This window comes from Peromyscus eremicus, chromosome 13 (genome assembly GCF_949786415.1).
Source record: "Peromyscus eremicus chromosome 13, PerEre_H2_v1, whole genome shotgun sequence".
Lineage (NCBI taxonomy): Eukaryota > Metazoa > Chordata > Mammalia > Rodentia > Cricetidae > Peromyscus > Peromyscus eremicus.
In genome coordinates, this window is record NC_081429.1 from 21374367 (window position 1) to 21398443 (window position 24077).

Genomic DNA, 24077 nt, shown 5'->3' on the forward strand with positions numbered 1-24077 from the left:
TGACTTGAGGAAGGAGCAGCAGTCAAGCAAGAGAGATCCACCTCTTCCTGGAGAACCAGTCAATACAGCCGGAATGTGAAGGCCCTGTGGGCAGCAGGGCCCTGAATAATGACATCTGAGGTTGAGACTGGATTCTAGGTACTGTGGCAGGAACTAGGATTGCTTAGGAGGCAGAAATCTGGGCACACATCTGAGGGTGTTTCTGGAGAGTTGTGTCTGAGGTAGTAAGACCCTCCTCAATTTTTTGTGTGGAATGTTTCCTCAGGCTGCATCCCCAGCTGTTAAAAAAAAAATGGAGAAACCAACAAGAGCGTCAACATTCAGCTGTCTGGGATTCTTGAATGTGGACACAATGTGACCAGTTTCTCTCACTGCTTTACCCTGCTTCCTCACCAGGATATACTGTGCCATTAAATATCAAAATTTCCTTGGGGGCCTGCCCTGAGGAGATTTCTCCCAGAGTCCTGGAGAAGAATCTGCAAATGAGGAACCTTTAGGGTAATCTGAGGGAATGAATCTAAGTACATGCAGCAGTGATAGCCATCTTCATTTCCTACCCAAAAGGGGAGTGAATAGAGGAGGTGGGGCCAGATAAGGCCTGGAATAAGTCAGAAAGGGAGTTTATGGGCTCAAAACACGTTCTTATAAGTGGTTAGGTGAAATGTTATAAGTTTACCATAAAGGATGTGGTTTAGCTGCTGTGTGCAATGGGTGGAGTTGGTGCCGGAGCTCACCTCCAAATGTTAGGACATGGTCCTGGACGCTGTGAAGACTTACAAGGGGAGGGTTGTCCTGGGATAACATTCCCTAGGTCTGACATTCTAAGAAAGTGTAAGGAAGAGAAAAGAATGGCTACAGAGCCAAGCCTGCCACCTAGCTGTGCATTGAGAGCTGGGTCACTCTAGAGCTATGTTAGGACACTAGATGTGGCAACTGTCTGGATGGGTCATGTAGCTAGAGTTTTCCTGCCTGGCCCACAGTCAGGACAAATCTCTCTCACCTGCCAGTCCCACAGCTGCTCAGATCCAACCAAGTAAACACAGAGATTTATATTAGTTACAAACTGTATGACTGTGGCAGGCTTCTTACTAACTGTTCTTATAGCTTAATTTAATCCATTTCTATTAATCTATACCTTGCCACGTGGCTCGTGGCTTACCAGCATCTTCACATGCTGTTTGTCATTGTGATGGCTGGCAGTGTCTCTGACTCAGACTTCCACTTCCCAGCTTTATTCTCCTCCTTGTCCTGCCTATACTTCCTGCCTGGCCACTGGCCAATCAGTGATTTATTTATTGATCAATCAGCAACACACTTGACATACAGACCATCCCATAGCACTTCCCCCCCCTTTTTTTTCTTCAAAAAGGAAGGTTTTAACCTTAACAAAGTAAAATTACATGTAATTTGGGAATTTGGGCATAGCTTCTTTTACTACTTCCTGCTGGAAGGGGGCGCTGTGTCTTATGGGGACACAAAGAAAATTTTAGGATCATGGAGTAGTCCATGAGGCTGTATCGTCTGAGGCAGTTGCCTTGAAACCATTCTGGATGATGGATCATCTGGGCCATGGTGTCATCGGAGACCTTTCAGGGGGGCCTTGGCTGGTCAAACCTGATGTATCTTAATCTGGAACAAGTCCATAGCCTCTGGCTTTCTGTGGGAACAAAAGCAGAGACTCTTTTCCAAAGCAACATATACTTATATCCAAATTTTGAAGTCAAGGTATCTTTAAAATATACATATTGGTTTAACTCAGCTTCCTTTACAATCAAATATCTCTCTGCAGTTAAGAATCCCAAAGACAACGCAATCCAGATTCTCTGTGTAATATTCATCTTTACGTGGCTTATTTTTATATTAATTTTACTGTCTCTTTAAAGACTTTATTTTTAAAACTATGTTTTTTATATATAACTGTATATATCACCTTTTTTTGACTCTTTCAAGCCTACATATCTTTTACACACATTGTAAACTGTTATATCTGAATCTGTCTTATTGTGAATCTATTGTTTAAACTGCAGCAGCTGTGGCTGCTGGCTCCGCCCACCTCAGTTTCCAAACATGGCAGTGGTACAGTAAGTTTACCGCTAGCTCTGGGAGCTATCGTGGGTCTATGCTTTTATCCAAGCAGCGTGTAGCCCAGAAAGCTATTTTTCATTTTGTACTAACAAAGGCTAAATCCACCACGCAGCTTAATGTGCCACTTGCAGAGGCCTCATTTACGCCATACTGCAGGTTGAGCACATCTTATATACAGGACCCTCATCCCTCACAGTTGCTCCTTGTGAGGTCAGAGTGAGAAATGGACCAAACACAGCAGGCTATCTATAGCCTACAGTGGCTGTCTTCATGCTGTGCCCCAGGTACCTTTCCCCTTCTCATCAAAATGAGGTTAGTCTCCACCAGCTTCTGCTTCAGTGGATCAGACAGACAGATGGATATTTACTCATCTACAAATTGCAGCCAGCACATTACAGCCAGCACAGTCTTCATGGCCTTTGTCATTGGCCTCTGTGTACCTCAAACCATTTCTGGATTTTTGAGGATCAGGTACCTTTTGAACAGGTGTCCTGTAGAGAGGCAAAGTCATTAGGGATTTGTCAAAGCCATGTTTACAGTCTTTGGTTCTTGGGACCAGCAGGACTAAAGGCAGAAAGATCCATGGCATGGGGAGTGCTTGGCCACTCTCTAGCCTGAACCTTTTAGTCCTAGTCCTGGCCCAGGGGTTTGCTTCCAGTGTTGACTAAAGACCACTTTAAATATGAACTCCCAGAAAGTAGGAGGAGGCCCCCTGGGGTCTCTGGGCATGGGCTTACTCTCTTGCTGAGGAGGTAGTGCTGGTTGGGAGTGGGGAAGGGCTCTAGACTCCTGTCATGCCTGTTCACCTCAAGGAGTCCTGGGAAACTGCTGTGTTGACAGGGCTCCTTATAGATAGGAGATCTGAATTTCTCCCCTGTGATCCTGGGTGCTGATTGGCCTTATGACCATTGTCCAGGACGACTCCTAGAGCATGGTTGCAGCTTCCTGTCTGCTTCTCCAACCATCTCCAGTCATTCCTATCTCACAGTTCCTGAGATTCACTCCATTTTGGGGACAGGATCTTGTCTCTCAACCAGAGGTCAAGCTCTTGTTGTCTTTGAGACAAACATAAACTAGCTCATAAGGACTGGTGGGAACTGAGTGACCAAAGTAAAATGGCCACTCTGTCCTGACCCTTCTTCCCGATCCTGCTCATATTCTCCATCACAGGCTGCACCTCCTCCGCCTAAAGCAATGGACTAGAGTACTTTATGGTTTCTTTATGGGTGGTGGGACCACCATCCAGCTGCCTGCTGTCCCATACCATGACCAAAAAAATCTTAGGAAGAAAGGATTTCTTTAGCTTGCATATTCTAGTCAAAGCCCATCAATGAAGATAGTCAAGGTAAGAACTCAAGCAGGAGCAGAGAGAAGAATCATGGGGGAAAGTTACTGACGTGTTCTGCATGACTTGCTCAGCTTGCTTTCTCATATGACTCAGGACAACTGCCCAGGGCTGACATCGCCCACAGTGGGCTGGAACAGTCTCATCAGTGTTTAAGAAACTGGCCCATGGCCATGCCCACAGGACAAAGTGGTGAAGGCGATTTCTCAGTTACCTCTCCCTTGTGACTCTTGTGTCAAGTTGACAGAACCCAGCCAGTATTCCTGCCTCATCTTGTGCCCCTGTAGCGAGACCCCCAAGCAAGACCACCACAGAGACAATAACCCGAGCAAGTACAAAGGGGTTTATTAAAATACGTAAGCCTGGACTTGGTCCACGTCCAACACACTGGCTAGCCAGGTGAAGGAGGACGGCCCTGAGCTCTCAGAGTGAAGGGTTTTTAAAGGGAAAAACTACAAGCTAGGTGATACAAGCCTTCCCATTTCAGGTTATACTTCAGTTAACAGGAACATTTAGCCAAGAGAAGAACTATAGAAAACCAAATACGTTTGGAGACTCTCCCAGTACTGTTGGAGACTTGGATGGATTAAACCTTTGTTTTAGCTATTTCTTGACCAGCAGCTTACCCACCCTGGGGGCAGGGGGTCGCCTTGTCCTGAGTCTTAGCTGGGTGTCTGTGTCTCTGAAACTTGGTTCAGCTTTTATCTTAGTATTTCTAGACATGAAGTTTTCTTTAAAATGGAGTTTCTCTTGCTCTCTCACTCTCATTCAGAGTCTATTTCCTTCCTGTTCTGCAGTCTGTGAAGAGGCAGTGTCTCTAAGAAGTTGGTAGGATAATAAATGGTTGTGGTAGTGGTTGTTAAGTGTTTTCCTTAGTAGGAATATAGTGGATGTAGTGATGATGGTGGTGGTGTGAGGTGCAGTTGTGTTTGTGGTGGTGTGTACTGATAATCCACACTATCTCTGTTATGCCCAGATGATCAGGACCCAGAAAAGACCACCATGGAGATCTATTCCCACATGTAAAAGCAAAGAGCCTTTATTTTCAAGCTCAGTCTCTGTCTCTCACAGTGGTGAGAGCAGAGAGCTCTAAGTCCAGTAAGGGTAGAGTATTTTATCATAGCAGAGGTTAGCATGAGGGGATTTCCAGGGTTCAGGACGCTGATTGGCTGACAATTGTCTAGAGGTATGTGTAAAGCAAAAATAAAAAAGATAAAACACAAAAAAGATGGAACTGTGATTGAGGATGAACCTCCATCAGATTGTCTATAACCTACAGGAAAGTGGATGGTTTTTTTTTATTTTATTATATTTATTTTTATTTCATTTTATTTTTGAGACATGGTTTCTCTGGATAGCTTTTGAAGCCTGTCCTGGAACTCACTTTGTAGACCAGGCTGGCCTTGAACTCAGAGATTCACTTGCCTCTATCTTCCAAGGACTGGGAATACAGGCATGGGGCACCACTGCCCAGGCTGGCATTTTCTTGATTAATGACTGGTATGGGAGGATGGTTGTCCACTGGGGGATGTGGCAACACTGGGCAGGAAGTCTGAGTTGTATAGGAAAGCCAGCTCAGCAAGCCAGTCAACATATGTTTCACTTCCTGCCTCCAGGTTCCTGCCCTACTTGAGTTCCTGCCTTGACTTCCCTTCAATGATGGTCAATGATCAGGATATGTGAGCCAAATAAACCCTTTCCACCCGAGGTTGCTTTTGGTTCTGGTGTTTGGCACATCAATAGAAAGTAACCTAGGACAGACATCTACTTTATCCATAGGTCACCAGGGGCAATGGATACTTTGGTGTCAGAGAATGAATATGGAAGGGAGGCTAAGACACACCCTCTCTGAGAAAAGCCATTGGTGGGCAGAACATTGGGAGATGGGCAAGCCCTAACTGCCACAAGCTGGGGTTTAACTTCCATTATGTAGCCCACTGCTGGAGATGTGGTACTCAGATAGGGACCTTATCTTCTCCTGGCATTTCTAACAGCTCAACACCCAAAGGAGGAGAACCGAAAGGCCATCCCCAGCTACCAGGGCACAGGAGCAGCAGCAGAAGGGAAGCAGTCCTGTGCTCAAAGGGAACACTGTTTCAGATGGCAGGAGATACATTGAGACATTCTGCACAGCAGGGTGGTGGTCCTCAAACAAACTCTCCTAAGATATCAGAGCAGCTGCCTGTGGACTTCCCGTGGCCTGGGCATCTTAAGCAGAAATCATAGAGACCTAGAACCCTGTGGTTCTGAGGGAGTTGGGTAGGGACTCAGGCTAGTTTGGACTATTCCAGTTACAGGTGGAGTCAAGGCACAAAGGGAGCATAGAAAGAGCCCTAGGCCTCAACCTATTGGCCCTCCCTAGCTAGACAGTCAAAAGGCAGGAAGTAATGAGGTTGCACTTGACTTGGCCCATGGCACAGGTCCTGGACTGGATGAAAGTCACTGATGATGCCCTTAGAAAGGAATACGAAGGTGGTTTCAGGAGCAGATCTGGGACTCTTCTGTCCTATTCCATAAGGCTGTCTGCAAAGCTGAAACAGGGCACTGGACACATGCCTGTCTCCTGTTGTTATTTCCAACGGATCTGCTGCTCTCCCCATCTCACATGGATCCTCAAGCCAAGCCATTCTTATGGTAGAGGCTGACATCCAGGCACTGAAGAAGACCACACCTCAGAGTGATACCTGGAGGGGATGATGCTGGCAGTACTCTAAGTCTGCTGCACCTGTGGATGCAGAAATCAGCATCTCAAGGAATGGTACCTCAGCGGGGACCAAACCATTTCTCCAAGTGAAGACTCAAAGCATGGCTTCCGAATAAAAGGAAGGATTGTATACAGCCTTGCTGTGTGGGCAGAAGGTCTGGATGGGCACCAGGCCTGCATTAATCTCAGGGTTGGCTAAATGTCTATAGGGTGGGACCCTAGTCTTGCCCTTTTATGTGCTGTTATCACATCCCACAGTGCCCTCAAGAATGAAGCACCCTGGGGGCCTTCTCCATGTTCCTCTAAACTATGCTTGACTGCAAGGCTGTAGCACAACTCAATCAACCAGCTCCAGTGTGCCACCTACAAACAACAGGATATAGTAGACTTGTAGACATTTGTAGGCATTTGTAGCCTGGACAGGTTCTGGAACCTGTACTGGTACATGTGGAAACACAGCCTCCAGAAAAAAAAGGGTGAATGCAGCCTTTCCAAGCAGCAGCCACGAATTAAGAGTTCCACCCTGATGCTCTTCATTGCACATGCTGAGGACACAAGAGCCATGCACAGTTGACTGGCAACTACATAAGCCTTTACTGTTGCCCGTCCCTGTATTCTGCGGTGGATTATATGCAGTACAGGCTGAGGGGTATGAGCCCCTGAGTGTTATGCTGAATGTTATGAGGATACAGAACTCAGCCTGAAAAGGCTTCAGAACAAAAAAAAAAAAAAAAAGTTCTTTATTAACTCGTTTGAGTGAGACTTGTCTCTGCTCTCTGTGACCCATGCCCAGAAACCTCTTCTACAGATTGGATCCCATAAGTAGCTAATTTTACTTGGCTGTCGTTTGCACCAGATCAAATCCCTCCTTACAGCCAACTGGCCACTTCTGGCATTGCTCTCCTGAAAATGGAAAACACTGCTGCCTAGATTCACTGTCTCACTCAGTCCTCTCCAGGAGTCTCCTAGGAGCTTCCAGCCATGTGCAGTGTCCCAAGGGAACAGCTCACTCCATCACTTCGGCCTGGTGTGTGCTCCAATGGTGACTACTTACAAGGAGGTTGTCACACTCTGCACATCTGTTCCTCTTTGTCTCGATTCCCAGACAGAAGGCAGAAAAATGACAGGACACCACACTTTACAAAACCCTGAGCAGGACCCCACCATGATGTCTCTGTGGGCTCAGGAAATCCTGTCAAGCATAATACACTGACTGCAGAAAGAGCTGCTAAAAATGTCCTGGGTAATTGAACCTGGCTCTCCAAATTTTGAGCTCTTCTGCTGTCCAGCTGATGGACTCAGCCTTTTCCTACAGCCTCTGGTTGTTTGTGAGGAAATGGATGAGCTGGGACCAAACACAGAGATGTCAGGGAAGGAGTCTCTCTGAAGGAACTGTAGGAAAGCTTTGTTTTGAATGTGTTCACTACTTTTTACTGACTAGCTGGGGAGATGAGCAAGTACCCAGGAATTTTCCTTAGGGCACAAAAGCACTTATGCACCACTCACTCCAGGGAAAGTATCAGCAAAGGAAATCATATAACAAAGCCAGCCCTGGGAGAACAGACATCTCCTTAATCCTGTGGTGAAAGCAAAATTCTTGACTCAGACCTCCCATGTTAAAGCTGAAATGTGACTTTAGAAAGTTCAGCCATGTAAAGGGAAATGGAAGTGGTGGACATGAGAGACACTATTGGAAAGGTATTTTGTAGTGGCATGACAAAATAGAATAGGCAGCTTGGGAAATGAAGTCTGAAACATCGTGATGCTATAAAGAAAAGTATACTGGAAAGCCAGCATAGGCAATACCTGAGTGCCCAATTCCTCACTGGGCTCTACAGGTTGCCTCTTTCAGATGAACCACTTTATTGGTGAACATAAAATGAGCTTATGTGTTTGGAGCCCGAAAAAAGCAGCACACACTTGACAGGAAAGTCGGAAACACCCCATGTTCAGAAGAGGAAATGACTTTTGCATGGCAAGGTCCGACTCAGGTGCCTGGTCATTTCCTCTTCCAGTATGTCACTGTAGATACTTGGGGCAGCCACAGCTCTGGATAGGGGGAAGAGCTACAAGTGGGGCTCTTCTTCTGGGGAAAACATAGAGGCATGGAGGCACTTCTGGCCACCTTCTGCCCTGGTGCTGTTGGCACAACAGGCAGGTGCTGTGGTGAGGTCTGGGTGTGGAGGAGGACAAAGATGGGTTCACTGGCCCTCTGTTTTTGGGGAAGACCAGAGACAGAGGGATATGCTAGGGACGCAGGAGGAGCAGCTCCAGCGTCCACAGGCTTGACTGAGGTGGTGCAGCCGAGCTCAAGCGGCAGCCCCTTGTGTGCCTGTTCTCTGATGATGAGGTATGTCCCCATCAACTCATCATATCTGTTTTGATGAAGGAATACAAAACGTCATACGTATTAAAGCCGAGGTCAGAGAGTGTATCTAGCACCCTGTGATCTAAGAAGGTTTCACTTGGGATATTGTCTTTCCACTTCATAACCCATGGATGTTGCTGAAGGTCTTCAATGGAGGGCCTCCCCTCTGGGGCATCTGTCAACATTTGGTGAATTAAATATTCCAGTTGCCCAGAGACGTGAGCTGGAATGTCATAGGTGCCTGTGAGCATCTTCCCCTGGATCTCTTCCATGGTGTCTCCTCGGAAGGGGTGGTTCCCGGTAGTGATAAAGTAGAGCAACAAACCAGACTCCACACATCTGCTCTATTCCCATTGTAGCCCTCTCCCAGTACCAGTTCTGGGGCATTGAAGGTCTTGGTCCCACATTGCCCTTACACTACAGTGCCAGCTCTACATCTGGAGGAGATACCAAAGTCTGCCAGGTTCACATTGCCCTCTTCATCTAGAAGGATACTTTCAGAATTCAGGTCTCCATGGACGATGTCAAGCCATGGCAACACTTGATGGCTAACAAGACGTAACCGAGTGTTTTCTGTGCCTCTTCCTCCTGCAGCCTGCATTCCTCCCTTACTCTTGGAACAAGTTTTTCAGTCACAAAGAAACGTTGTGGTTTTATAGGAATCTGGAAGAGGTAAATTATGATAGGATAGTGTACTTCATCTAGGGTCACCATCTGACCCAATAACCCGAGTTCCTGCTCTATGCTGTCTGTAAAGTTTATGGACAAGGGTGCCTGTGAGGCGATGATTGGCCAGTTACAGAGCCAAATGTACCCTGGCCGATGATAGGTAGGAACATGGATAGACTTTTTGGATTCTTCTTTTGGATGTGGCAGGCCATGAGAATGGGTGGTCACTGTGCTTCTGGACAGACCAATCTTTGTGAAGTCGCCACTCAACAAATAACAAGCTAGATGGCGGTGAAAAAGTCCCACAGGTAACTGAAATCAGCTCCCTGGTCTGTAGGGACAGAACTGCTGTCAGCTCCCAGCCTTATATACAGGACACTCATCCCTCACAGTGAGGTCTGAGGGAGAAATGGACCAATCACAGTCGGCTATATATGGCCCACAGTGACTGTTTCCATGTTAGGGCCCAGGAACATTTCCCCTTCACTGTCACACACTATCCTCTCCAGGAGCCTCCTAGGAGCTTCCAGCCATGTGCAGAGTCTCTACAGCTCCCTTTCTCACTTCTGCCTGGTGTGTGAGCTCCAGTGGTGACTACTTACAAGGAGGTAGGTCCCTGTCACACTCTGTATATATGTCCCTCTTGTTCTTGATTCCTAGACAGAGGATAAAACTAAGAGGACACCACACTTTACAAAACCCTGAGCAGGAACCCACCATGATGTCTCTGTGGGCTCAGGAAATCCTGGCAAGCATAATGCACTGACTGCAGAAGGAGCTTCTAAATGTCTCCTGGGTGAATGAGCCTGGCTCTCCAAATTGGGAGCTCTTCTGCTGTCCAGCTGATGGACTCAGCCTTTTCCTACAGCCTCTAGCTGTTTGTGAGGAAAAGAATGACCTGGGACCAAACACAGAGCTGTCTGGGAGGGAGTCTCTCTGAAGAAACTGGAGGAAAGCTTTGTTTGGAGTGCTTTCTCTTGTCTTTACTGACTGCCTGGGGCAGATAGGAAGCACCCAGTGATTTTTCCTTTGGGCACCAAAGCACCTTCCCTGAATATGCACCACTCGCTCTGGGGAAAGTCTCAGCAAAGGAAAACATATAACAAAGCCAGCCCTGGGAGAACAGACATCTCCTTAATCCTGTGGTCCAAATGCAAAAACCTTGACTCAAACCTCTCCTGTTAAAGCGGAAATGTGACTTAGAAACTTTAGCCATGTAGAGGGAAATGGAAGTGGTGGACATGAGAGGCACTATGGGAAAGGTAGTTTGTAGTGGCATGCCAATATAGAGAAAGGCAGCAGCGTGGCCAATGAAGTCAAAAACATCGTGATGCTATAGAGAAAAGCATGCTGGAAAAGCCAGCATAGGCACTACCTGCCTGCCCCATTCCTCACTGGACTCTACAGGTTGATTCTTTCAGTGGATCCACTGTATTTTTGAACATAGGATGGGCATGTGTGTTTGGAGCCCAAGCTAAGCAGCACTCTCTTGACAGGCAAGCCCTGATTCCCTTGTGCTGTCCCTTGAAGCACCAGATGATCTGAAGGGGCGAAACCTTTTCCATGTCAAAGTCCGGCCCAGGTTCCCGATCATTTCCCCTTCCAATATGCCACTGTAGATACTTGGGGCAGCCACAGCTCTGCATAGGGGGCAGAGCTACAAGTGGGACTCTTGTTCTGGGGAAAACATAGAGGCATGGAGGCACTTCTAGCCACCTTCTGCCCTGGTGCTGTGGGCACAACAGGCAGGTGCTGTGGTGAGGTCTGGGTGTGGAGGAGGACAAAGATGGGTTCACTGGCCCTCTGTTTTTGGGGAAGACCAGAGACAGAGGGATATGCTAGGGACGCAGGAGGAGCAGCTCCAGCGTCCACAGGCTTGACTGAGGTGGTGCAGCCGAGCTCAAGCGGCAGCCCCTTGTGTGCCTGTTCTCTGATGATGAGGTATGTCCCCATCAACTCGTCGTATCTGTTTTGATGAAGGAATACAAAACGTCATACGTATTAAAGCCGAGGTCAGAGAGTGTATCTAGCACCCTGTGATCTAAGAAGGTTTCACTTGGGATATTGTCTTTCCACTTCATAACCCATGGATGTTGCTGAAGGTCTTCAATGGAGGGCCTCCCCTCTGGGGCATCTGTCAACATTTGGTGAATTAAATTTTCCAGTTGCCCAGAGACGTGAGCTGGAATGTCATAGGTGCCTGTGAGCATCTTCCCCTGGATCTCTTCCATGGTGTCTCCTTGGAAGGGGTGGTTCCCGGTAGTAATAAAGTAGAGCAACAAACCAGACTCCACACATCTGCTCTATTCCCATTGTAGCCCTCTCCCAGTACCAGTTCTGGGGCATTGAAGGTCTTGGTCCCACATTGCCCTTACACTACAGTGCCAGCTCTACATCTGGAGGAGATACCAAAGTCTGCCAGGTTCACATTGCCCTCTTCATCTAGAAGGATACTTTCAGAATTCAGGTCTCCATGGACGATGTCAAGCCATGGCAACACTTGATGGCTAACAAGACGTAACCGAGTGTTTTCTGTGCCTCTTCCTCCTGCAGCCTGCATTCCTCCCTAACCTTGGAACAAGTTTTTCAGTCACAAAGAAATGTTGTGGTTTTATAGGAATCTGGAAGAGGTAAATTATGATAGGATAGTGTACTTCATCTAGGGTCACCATCTGACCCAATAACCCGAGTTCCTGCTCTATGCTGTCTGTAAAGTTTATGGACAAGGGTGCCTGTGAGGCGATGATTGGCCAGTTACAGAGCCAAATGTACCCTGGCCGATGATAGGTAGGAACATGGATAGACTTTTTGGGTTCTTCTTTTGGATGTGGCAGGCCATGAGAATGGGTGGTCACTGTGCTTCTGGACAGACCAATCTTTGTGAAGTCGCCACTCAACAAATAACAAGCTAGATGGCGGTGAAAAAGTCCCACAGGTAACTGAAATCAGCTCCCTGGTCTGTAGGGACAGAACTGCTGTCAGCTCCCAGCCTTATATACAGGACACTCATCCCTCACAGTGAGGTCTGAGGGAGAAATGGACCAATCACAGTCGGCTATATATGGCCCACAGTGACTGTTTCCATGTTAGGGCCCAGGAACATTTCCCCTTCACTGTCACACACTATCCTCTCCAGGAGCCTCCTAGGAGCTTCCAGCCATGTGCAGAGTCTCTACAGCTCCCTTTCTCACTTCTGCCTGGTGTGTGAGCTCCAGTGGTGACTACTTACAAGGAGGTAGGTCCCTGTCACACTCTGTATATATGTCCCTCTTGTTCTTGATTCCTAGACAGAGGATAAAACTAAGAGGACACCACACTTTACAAAACCCTGAGCAGGAACCCACCATGATGTCTCTGTGGGCTCAGGAAATCCTGGCAAGCATAATGCACTGACTGGAGAAGGAGCTTCTAAATGTCTCCTGGGTGAATGAGCCTGGCTCTCCAAATTGGGAGCTCTTCTGCTGTCCAGCTGATGGACTCAGCCTTTTCCTACAGCCTCTAGCTGTTTGTGAGGAAAAGAATGACCTGGGACCAAACACAGAGCTGTCTGGGAGGGAGTCTCTCTGAAGAAACTGGAGGAAAGCTTTGTTTGGAGTGCTTTCTCTTGTCTTTACTGACTGCCTGGGGCAGATAGGAAGCACCCAGTGATTTTTCCTTTGGGCACCAAAGCACCTTCCCTGAATATGCACCACTCGCTCTGGGGAAAGTCTCAGCAAAGGAAAACATATAACAAAGCCAGCCCTGGGAGAACAGACATCTCCTTAATCCTGTGGTCCAAATGCAAAAACCTTGACTCAAACCTCTCCTGTTAAAGCGGAAATGTGACTTAGAAACTTTAGCCATGTAGAGGGAAATGGAAGTGGTGGACATGAGAGGCACTATGGGAAAGGTAGTTTGTAGTGGCATGCCAATATAGAGAAAGGCAGCAGCGTGGCCAATGAAGTCAAAAACATCGTGATGCTATAGAGAAAAGCATGCTGGAAAAGCCAGCATAGGCACTACCTGCCTGCCCCATTCCTCACTGGACTCTACAGGTTGATTCTTTCAGTGGATCCACTGTATTTTTGAACATAGGATGGGCATGTGTGTTTGGAGCCCAAGCTAAGCAGCACTCTCTTGACAGGCAAGCCCTGATTCCCTTGTGCTGTCCCTTGAAGCACCAGATGATCTGAAGGGGCGAAACCTTTTCCATGTCAAAGTCCGGCCCAGGTTCCCGATCATTTCCCCTTCCAATATGCCACTGTAGATACTTGGGGCAGCCACAGCTCTGCATAGGGGGCAGAGCTACAAGTGGGACTCTTGTTCTGGGGAAAACATAGAGGCATGGAGGCACTTCTAGCCACCTTCTGCCCTGGTGCTGTGGGCACAACAGGCAGGTGCTGTGGTGAGGTCTGGGTGTGGAGGAGGACAAAGATGGGTTCACTGGCCCTCTGTTTTTGGGGAAGACCAGAGACAGAGGGATATGCTAGGGACGCAGGAGGAGCAGCTCCAGCGTCCACAGGCTTGACTGAGGTGGTGCAGCCGAGCTCAAGCGGCAGCCCCTTGTGTGCCTGTTCTCTGATGATGAGGTATGTCCCCATCAACTCGTCGTATCTGTTTTGATGAAGGAATACAAAACGTCATACGTATTAAAGCCGAGGTCAGAGAGTGTATCTAGCACCCTGTGATCTAAGAAGGTTTCACTTGGGATATTGTCTTTCCACTTCATAACCCATGGATGTTGCTGAAGGTCTTCAATGGAGGGCCTCCCCTCTGGGGCATCTGTCAACATTTGGTGAATTAAATTTTCCAGTTGCCCAGAGACGTGAGCTGGAATGTCATAGGTGCCTGTGAGCATCTTCCCCTGGATCTCTTCCATGGTGTCTCCTTGGAAGGGGTGGTTCCCGGTAGTAATAAAGTAGAGCAACAAACCAGACTCCACACATCTGCTCTATTCCCATTGTAGCCCTCTCCCAGTACCAGTTCTGGGGCATTGAAGGTCTTGGTCCCACATTGCCCTTACACTACAGTGCCAGCTCTACATCTGGAGGAGATACCAAAGTCTGCCAGGTTCACATTGCCCTCTTCATCTAGAAGGATACTTTCAGAATTCAGGTCTCCATGGACGATGTCAAGCCATGGCAACACTTGATGGCTAACAAGACGTAACCGAGTGTTTTCTGTGCCTCTTCCTCCTGCAGCCTGCATTCCTCCCTAACCTTGGAACAAGTTTTTCAGTCACAAAGAAATGTTGTGGTTTTATAGGAATCTGGAAGAGGTAAATTATGATAGGATAGTGTACTTCATCTAGGGTCACCATCTGACCCAATAACCCGAGTTCCTGCTCTATGCTGTCTGTAAAGTTTATGGACAAGGGTGCCTGTGAGGCGATGATTGGCCAGTTACAGAGCCAAATGTACCCTGGCCGATGATAGGTAGGAACATGGATAGACTTTTTGGATTCTTCTTTTGGATGTGGCAGGCCATGAGAATGGGTGGTCACTGTGCTTCTGGACAGACCAATCTTTGTGAAGTCGCCACTCAACAAATAACAAGCTAGATGGCGGTGAAAAAGTCCCACAGGTAACTGAAATCAGCTCCCTGGTCTGTAGGGACAGAACTGCTGTCAGCTCCCAGCCTTATATACAGGACACTCATCCCTCACAGTGAGGTCTGAGGGAGAAATGGACCAATCACAGTCGGCTATATATGGCCCACAGTGACTGTTTCCATGTTAGGGCCCAGGAACATTTCCCCTTCACTGTCACACACTATCCTCTCCAGGAGCCTCCTAGGAGCTTCCAGCCATGTGCAGAGTCTCTACAGCTCCCTTTCTCACTTCTGCCTGGTGTGTGAGCTCCAGTGGTGACTACTTACAAGGAGGTAGGTCCCTGTCACACTCTGTATATATGTCCCTCTTGTTCTTGATTCCTAGACAGAGGATAAAACTAAGAGGACACCACACTTTACAAAACCCTGAGCAGGAACCCACCATGATGTCTCTGTGGGCTCAGGAAATCCTGGCAAGCATAATGCACTGACTGCAGAAGGAGCTTCTAAATGTCTCCTGGGTGAATGAGCCTGGCTCTCCAAATTGGGAGCTCTTCTGCTGTCCAGCTGATGGACTCAGCCTTTTCCTACAGCCTCTAGCTGTTTGTGAGGAAAAGAATGACCTGGGACCAAACACAGAGCTGTCTGGGAGGGAGTCTCTCTGAAGAAACTGGAGGAAAGCTTTGTTTGGAGTGCTTTCTCTTGTCTTTACTGACTGCCTGGGGCAGATAGGAAGCACCCAGTGATTTTTCCTTTGGGCACCAAAGCACCTTCCCTGAATATGCACCACTCGCTCTGGGGAAAGTCTCAGCAAAGGAAAACATATAACAAAGCCAGCCCTGGGAGAACAGACATCTCCTTAATCCTGTGGTCCAAATGCAAAAACCTTGACTCAAACCTCTCCTGTTAAAGCGGAAATGTGACTTAGAAACTTTAGCCATGTAGAGGGAAATGGAAGTGGTGGACATGAGAGGCACTATGGGAAAGGTAGTTTGTAGTGGCATGCCAATATAGAGAAAGGCAGCAGCGTGGCCAATGAAGTCAAAAACATCGTGATGCTATAGAGAAAAGCATGCTGGAAAAGCCAGCATAGGCACTACCTGCCTGCCCCATTCCTCACTGGACTCTACAGGTTGATTCTTTCAGTGGATCCACTGTATTTTTGAACATAGGATGGGCATGTGTGTTTGGAGCCCAAGCTAAGCAGCACTCTCTTGACAGGCAAGCCCTGATTCCCTTGTGCTGTCCCTTGAAGCACCAGATGATCTGAAGGGGCGAAACCTTTTCCATGTCAAAGTCCGGCCCAGGTTCCCGATCATTTCCCCTTCCAATATGCCACTGTAGATACTTGGGGCAGCCACAGCTCTGCATAGGGGGCAGAGCTACAAGTGGGACTCTTGTTCTGGGGAAAACATAGAGGCATGGAGGCACTTCTAGCCACCTTCTGCCCTGGTGCTGTGGGCACAACAGGCAGGTGCTGTGGTGAGGTCTGGGTGTGGAGGAGGACAAAGATGGGTTCACTGGCCCTCTGTTTTTGGGGAAGACCAGAGACAGAGGGATATGCTAGGGACGCAGGAGGAGCAGCTCCAGCGTCCACAGGCTTGACTGAGGTGGTGCAGCCGAGCTCAAGCGGCAGCCCCTTGTGTGCCTGTTCTCTGATGATGAGGTATGTCCCCATCAACTCGTCATATCTGTTTTGATGAAGGAATACAAAACGTCATACGTATTAAAGCCGAGGTCAGAGAGTGTATCTAGCACCCTGTGATCTAAGAAGGTTTCACTTGGGATATTGTCTTTCCACTTCATAACCCATGGATGTTGCTGAAGGTCTTCAATGGAGGGCCTCCCCTCTGGGGCATCTGTCAACATTTGGTGAATTAAATTTTCCAGTTGCCCAGAGACGTGAGCTGGAATGTCATAGGTGCCTGTGAGCATCTTCCCCTGGATCTCTTCCATGGTGTCTCCTTGGAAAGGGGTGGTTCCCGGTAGTAATAAAGTAGAGCAACAAACCAGACTCCACACATCTGCTCTATTCCCATTGTAGCCCTCTCCCAGTACCAGTTCTGGGGCATTGAAGGTCTTGGTCCCACATTGCCCTTACACTACAGTGCCAGCTCTACATCTGGAGGAGATACCAAAGTCTGCCAGGTTCACATTGCCCTCTTCATCTAGAAGGATACTTTCAGAATTCAGGTCTCCATGGACGATGTCAAGCCATGGCAACACTTGATGGCTAACAAGACGTAACCGAGTGTTTTCTGTGCCTCTTCCTCCTGCAGCCTGCATTCCTCCCTAACCTTGGAACAAGTTTTTCAGTCACAAAGAAATGTTGTGGTTTTATAGGAATCTGGAAGAGATAAATTATGATAGGATAGTGTACTTCATCTAGGGTCACCATCTGACCCAATAACCCGAGTTCCTGCTCTATGCTGTCTGTAAAGTTTATGGACAAGGGTGCCTGTGAGGCGATGATTGGCCAGTTACAGAGCCAAATGTACCCTGGCCGATGATAGGTAGGAACATGGATAGACTTTTTGGATTCTTCTTTTGGATGTGGCAGGCCATGAGAATGGGTGGTCACTGTGCTTCTGGACAGACCAATCTTTGTGAAGTCGCCACTCAACAAATAACAAGCTAGATGGCGGTGAAAAAGTCCCACAGGTAACTGAAATCAGCTCCCTGGTCTGTAGGGACAGAACTGCTGTCAGCTCCCAGCCTTATATACAGGACACTCATCCCTCACAGTGAGGTCTGAGGGAGAAATGGACCAATCACAGTCGGCTATATATGGCCCACAGTGACTGTTTCCATGTTAGGGCCCAGGAACATTTCCCCTTCACTGTCACACACTATCCTCTCCAGGAGCCTCCTAGGAGCTTCCAGCCATGTGCAGAGTCTCTACAGCTCCCTTTCTCACTTCTGCCTGGTGTGTGAGCTCCAGTGGTGACTACTTACAAGGAGGTAGGTCCCTGTCACACTCTGTATATATGTCCCTCTTGTTCTTGATTCCTAGACAGAGGATAAAACTAAGAGGACACCACACTTTACAAAACCCTGAGCAGGAACCCACCATGATGTCTCTGTGGGCTCAGGAAATCCTGGCAAGCATAATGCACTGACTGCAGAAGGAGCTTCTAAATGTCTCCTGGGTGAATGAGCCTGGCTCTCCAAATTGGGAGCTCTTCTGCTGTCCAGCTGATGGACTCAGCCTTTTCCTACAGCCTCTAGCTGTTTGTGAGGAAAAGAATGACCTGGGACCAAACACAGAGCTGTCTGGGAGGGAGTCTCTCTGAAGAAACTGGAGGAAAGCTTTGTTTGGAGTGCTTTCTCTTGTCTTTACTGACTGCCTGGGGCAGATAGGAAGCACCCAGTGATTTTTCCTTTGGGCACCAAAGCACCTTCCCTGAATATGCACCACTCGCTCTGGGGAAAGTCTCAGCAAAGGAAAACATATAACAAAGCCAGCCCTGGGAGAACAGACATCTCCTTAATCCTGTGGTCCAAATGCAAAAACCTTGACTCAATCCTCTCCTGTTAAAGCGGAAATGTGACTTAGAAACTTTAGCCATGTAGAGGGAAATGGAAGTGGTGGACATGAGAGGCACTATGGGAAAGGTAGTTTGTAGTGGCATGCCAATATAGAGAAAGGCAGCAGCGTGGCCAATGAAGTCAAAAACATCGTGATGCTATAGAGAAAAGCATGCTGGAAAAGCCAGCATAGGCACTACCTGCCTGCCCCATTCCTCACTGGACTCTACAGGTTGATTCTTTCAGTGGATCCACTGTATTTTTGAACATAGGATGGGCATGTGTGTTTGGAGCCCAAGCTAAGCAGCACTCTCTTGACAGGCAAGCCCTGATTCCCTTGTGCTGTCCCTTGAAGCACCAGATGATCTGAAGGGGCGAAACCTTTTCCATGTCAAAGTCCGGCCCAGGTTCCCGATCATTTCCCCTTCCAATATGCCACTGTAGATACTTGGGGCAGCCACAGCTCTGCATAGGGGGCAGAGCTACAAGTGGGACTCTTGTTCTGGGGAAAACATAGAGGCATGGAGGCACTTCTAGCCACCTTCTGCCCTGGTGCTGTGGGCACAACAGGCAGGTGCTGTGGTGAGGTCTGGGTGTGGAGGAGGACAAAGATGGGTTCACTGGCCCTCTGTTTTTGGGGAAGACCAGAGACAGAGGGATATGCTAGGGACGCAGGAGGAGCAGCTCCAGCGTCCACAGGCTTGACTGAGGTGGTGCAGCCGAGCTCAAGCGGCAGCCCCTTGTGTGCCTGTTCTCTGATGATGAGGTATGTCCCCATCAACTCGTCATATCTGTTTTGATGAAGGAATACAAAACGTCATACGTATTAAAGCCGAGGTCAGAGAGTGTGTCTAGCACCCTGTGATCTAAGAAGGTTTCACTTGGGATATTGTCTTTCCACTTCATAACCCATGGATGTTGCTGAAGGTCTTCAATGGAGGGCCTCCCCTCTGGGGCATCTGTCAACATTTGGTGAATTAAATTTTCCAGTTGCCCAGAGACGTGAGCTGGAATGTCATAGGTGCCTGTGAGCATCTTCCCCTGGATCTCTTCCATGGTGTCTCCTTGGAAGGGGTGGTTCCCGGTAGTAATAAAGTAGAGCAACAAACCAGACTCCACACATCTGCTCTATTCCCATTGTAGCCCTCTCCCAGTACCAGTTCTGGGGCATTGAAGGTCTTGGTCCCACATTGCCCTTACACTACAGTGCCAGCTCTACATCTGGAGGAGATACCAAAGTCTGCCAGGTTCACATTGCCCTCTTCATCTAGAAGGATACTTTCAGAATTCAGGTCTCCATGGACGATGTCAAGCCATGGCAACACTTGATGGCTAACAAGACGTAACCGAGTGTTTTCTGTGCCTCTTCCTCCTGCAGCCTGCATTCCTCCCTAACCTTGGAACAAGTTTTTCAGTCACAAAGAAATGTTGTGGTTTTATAGGAATCTGGAAGAGGTAAATTATGATAGGATAGTGTACTTCATCTAGGGTCACCATCTGACCCAATAACCCGAGTTCCTGCTCTATGCTGTCTGTAAAGTTTATGGACAAGGGTGCCTGTGAGGCGATGATTGGCCAGTTACAGAGCCAAATGTACCCTGGCCGATGATAGGTAGGAACATGGATAGACTTTTTGGATTCTTCTTTTGGATGTGGCAGGCCATGAGAATGGGTGGTCACTGTGCTTCTGGACAGACCAATCTTTGTGAAGTCGCCACTCAACAAATAACAAGCTAGATGGCGGTGAAAAAGTCCCACAGGTAACTGAAATCAGCTCCCTGGTCTGTAGGGACAGAACTGCTGTCAGCTCCCAGCCTTATATACAGGACACTCATCCCTCACAGTGAGGTCTGAGGGAGAAATGGACCAATCACAGTCGGCTATATATGGCCCACAGTGACTGTTTCCATGTTAGGGCCCAGGAACATTTCCCCTTCACTGTCACACACTATCCTCTCCAGGAGCCTCCTAGGAGCTTCCAGCCATGTGCAGAGTCTCTACAGCTCCCTTTCTCACTTCTGCCTGGTGTGTGAGCTCCAGTGGTGACTACTTACAAGGAGGTAGGTCCCTGTCACACTCTGTATATATGTCCCTCTTGTTCTTGATTCCTAGACAGAGGATAAAACTAAGAGGACACCACACTTTACAAAACCCTGAGCAGGAACCCACCATGATGTCTCTGTGGGCTCAGGAAATCCTGGCAAGCATAATGCACTGACTGGAGAAGGAGCTTCTAAATGTCTCCTGGGTGAATGAGCCTGGCTCTCCAAATTGGGAGCTCTTCTGCTGTCCAGCTGATGGACTCAGCCTTTTCCTACAGCCTCTAGCTGTTTGTGAGGAAAAGAATGACCTGGGACCAAACACAGAGCTGTCTGGGAGGGAGTCTCTCTGAAGAAACTGGAGGAAAGCTTTGTTTGGAGTGCTTTCTCTTGTCTTTACTGACTGCCTGGGGCAGATAGGAAGCACCCAGTGATTTTTCCTTTGGGCACCAAAGCACCTTCCCTGAATATGCACCACTCGCTCTGGGGAAAGTCTCAGCAAAGGAAAACATATAACAAAGCCAGCCCTGGGAGAACAGACATCTCCTTAATCCTGTGGTCCAAATGCAAAAACCTTGACTCAATCCTCTCCTGTTAAAGCGGAAATGTGACTTAGAAACTTTAGCCATGTAGAGGGAAATGGAAGTGGTGGACATGAGAGGCACTATGGGAAAGGTAGTTTGTAGTGGCATGCCAATATAGAGAAAGGCAGCAGCGTGGCCAATGAAGTCAAAAACATCGTGATGCTATAGAGAAAAGCATGCTGGAAAAGCCAGCATAGGCACTACCTGCCTGCCCCATTCCTCACTGGACTCTACAGGTTGATTCTTTCAGTGGATCCACTGTATTTTTGAACATAGGATGGGCATGTGTGTTTGGAGCCCAAGCTAAGCAGCACTCTCTTGACAGGCAAGCCCTGATTCCCTTGTGCTGTCCCTTGAAGCACCAGATGATCTGAAGGGGCGAAACCTTTTCCATGTCAAAGTCCGGCCCAGGTTCCCGATCATTTCCCCTTCCAATATGCCACTGTAGATACTTGGGGCAGCCACAGCTCTGCATAGGGGGCAGAGCTACAAGTGGGACTCTTGTTCTGGGGAAAACATAGAGGCATGGAGGCACTTCTAGCCACCTTCTGCCCTGGTGCTGTGGGCACAACAGGCAGGTGCTGTGGTGAGGTCTGGGTGTGGAGGAGGACAAAGATGGGTTCACTGGCCCTCTGTTTTTGGGGAAGACCAGAGACAGAGGGATATGCTAGGGACGCAGGAGGAGCAGCTCCAGCGTCCACAGGCTTGACTGAGGTGGTGCAGCCGAGCTCAAGCGGCAGCCCCTTGTGTGCCTGTTCTCTGATGATGAGGTATGTCCCCATCAACTCGTCGTATCTGTTTTGATGAAGGAATACAAAACGTCATACGTATTAAAGCCGAGGTCAGAGAGTGTGTCTAGCACCCTGTGATCTAAGAAGGTTTCACTTGGGATATTGTCTTTCCACTTCATAACCCATGGATGTTGCTGAAGGTCTTCAATGGAGGGCCTCCCCTCTGGGGCATCTGTCAACATTTGGTGAATTAAATTTTCCAGTTGCCCAGAGACGTGAGCTGGAATGTCATAGGTGCCTGTGAGCATCTTCCCCTGGATCTCTTCCATGGTGTCTCCTTGGAAGGGGTGGTTCCCGGTAGTAATAAAGTAGAGCAACAAACCAGACTCCACACATCTGCTCTATTCCCATTGTAGCCCTCTCCCAGTACCAGTTCTGGGGCATTGAAGGTCTTGGTCCCACATTGCCCTTACACTACAGTGCCAGCTCTACATCTGGAGGAGATACCAAAGTCTGCCAGGTTCACATTGCCCTCTTCATCTAGAAGGATACTTTCAGAATTCAGGTCTCCATGGACGATGTCAAGCCATGGCAACACTTGATGGCTAACAAGACGTAACCGAGTGTTTTCTGTGCCTCTTCCTCCTGCAGCCTGCATTCCTCCCTAACCTTGGAACAAGTTTTTCAGTCACAAAGAAATGTTGTGGTTTTATAGGAATCTGGAAGAGGTAAATTATGATAGGATAGTGTACTTCATCTAGGGTCACCATCTGACCCAATAACCCGAGTTCCTGCTCTATGCTGTCTGTAAAGTTTATGGACAAGGGTGCCTGTGAGGCGATGATTGGCCAGTTACAGAGCCAAATGTACCCTGGCCGATGATAGGTAGGAACATGGATAGACTTTTTGGATTCTTCTTTTGGATGTGGCAGGCCATGAGAATGGGTGGTCACTGTGCTTCTGGACAGACCAATCTTTGTGAAGTCGCCACTCAACAAATAACAAGCTAGATGGCGGTGAAAAAGTCCCACAGGTAACTGAAATCAGCTCCCTGGTCTGTAGGGACAGAACTGCTGTCAGCTCCCAGCCTTATATACAGGACACTCATCCCTCACAGTGAGGTCTGAGGGAGAAATGGACCAATCACAGTAGGCTATATATGGCCCACAGTGACTGTTTCCATGTTAGGGCCCAGGAACATTTCCCCTTCACTGTCACACACTATCCTCTCCAGGAGCCTCCTAGGAGCTTCCAGCCATGTGCAGAGTCTCTACAGCTCCCTTTCTCACTTCTGCCTGGTGTGTGAGCTCCAGTGGTGACTACTTACAAGGAGGTAGGTCCCTGTCACACTCTGTATATATGTCCCTCTTGTTCTTGATTCCTAGACAGAGGATAAAACTAAGAGGACACCACACTTTACAAAACCCTGAGCAGGAACCCACCATGATGTCTCTGTGGGCTCAGGAAATCCTGGCAAGCATAATGCACTGACTGGAGAAGGAGCTTCTAAATGTCTCCTGGGTGAATGAGCCTGGCTCTCCAAATTGGGAGCTCTTCTGCTGTCCAGCTGATGGACTCAGCCTTTTCCTACAGCCTCTAGCTGTTTGTGAGGAAAAGAATGACCTGGGACCAAACACAGAGCTGTCTGGGAGGGAGTCTCTCTGAAGAAACTGGAGGAAAGCTTTGTTTGGAGTGCTTTCTCTTGTCTTTACTGACTGCCTGGGGCAGATAGGAAGCACCCAGTGATTTTTCCTTTGGGCACCAAAGCACCTTCCCTGAATATGCACCACTCGCTCTGGGGAAAGTCTCAGCAAAGGAAAACATATAACAAAGCCAGCCCTGGGAGAACAGACATCTCCTTAATCCTGTGGTCCAAATGCAAAAACCTTGACTCAATCCTCTCCTGTTAAAGCGGAAATGTGACTTAGAAACTTTAGCCATGTAGAGGGAAATGGAAGTGGTGGACATGAGAGGCACTATGGGAAAGGTAGTTTGTAGTGGCATGCCAATATAGAGAAAGGCAGCAGCGTGGCCAATGAAGTCAAAAACATCGTGATGCTATAGAGAAAAGCATGCTGGAAAAGCCAGCATAGGCACTACCTGCCTGCCCCATTCCTCACTGGACTCTACAGGTTGATTCTTTCAGTGGATCCACTGTATTTTTGAACATAGGATGGGCATGTGTGTTTGGAGCCCAAGCTAAGCAGCACTCTCTTGACAGGCAAGCCCTGATTCCCTTGTGCTGTCCCTTGAAGCACCAGATGATCTGAAGGGGCGAAACCTTTTCCATGTCAAAGTCCGGCCCAGGTTCCCGATCATTTCCCCTTCCAATATGCCACTGTAGATACTTGGGGCAGCCACAGCTCTGCATAGGGGGCAGAGCTACAAGTGGGACTCTTGTTCTGGGGAAAACATAGAGGCATGGAGGCACTTCTAGCCACCTTCTGCCCTGGTGCTGTGGGCACAACAGGCAGGTGCTGTGGTGAGGTCTGGGT

The 24077-nt window shown here is 48.3% G+C and overlaps 1 long non-coding RNA gene across 1 annotated transcript; it reads left to right on the forward strand.

Annotated features, from left to right (window-relative positions):
* Positions 1–1965: 1965 nt before the first annotated feature.
* On the forward strand, positions 1966–4657 carry LOC131923069 (uncharacterized). The gene is made up of 2 exons (XR_009382498.1): positions 1966–2397; positions 3256–4657. It is a non-coding gene; the product is annotated as an uncharacterized LOC131923069 (long non-coding RNA).
* The last annotated feature ends 19420 nt before the right edge of the window (positions 4658–24077 follow it).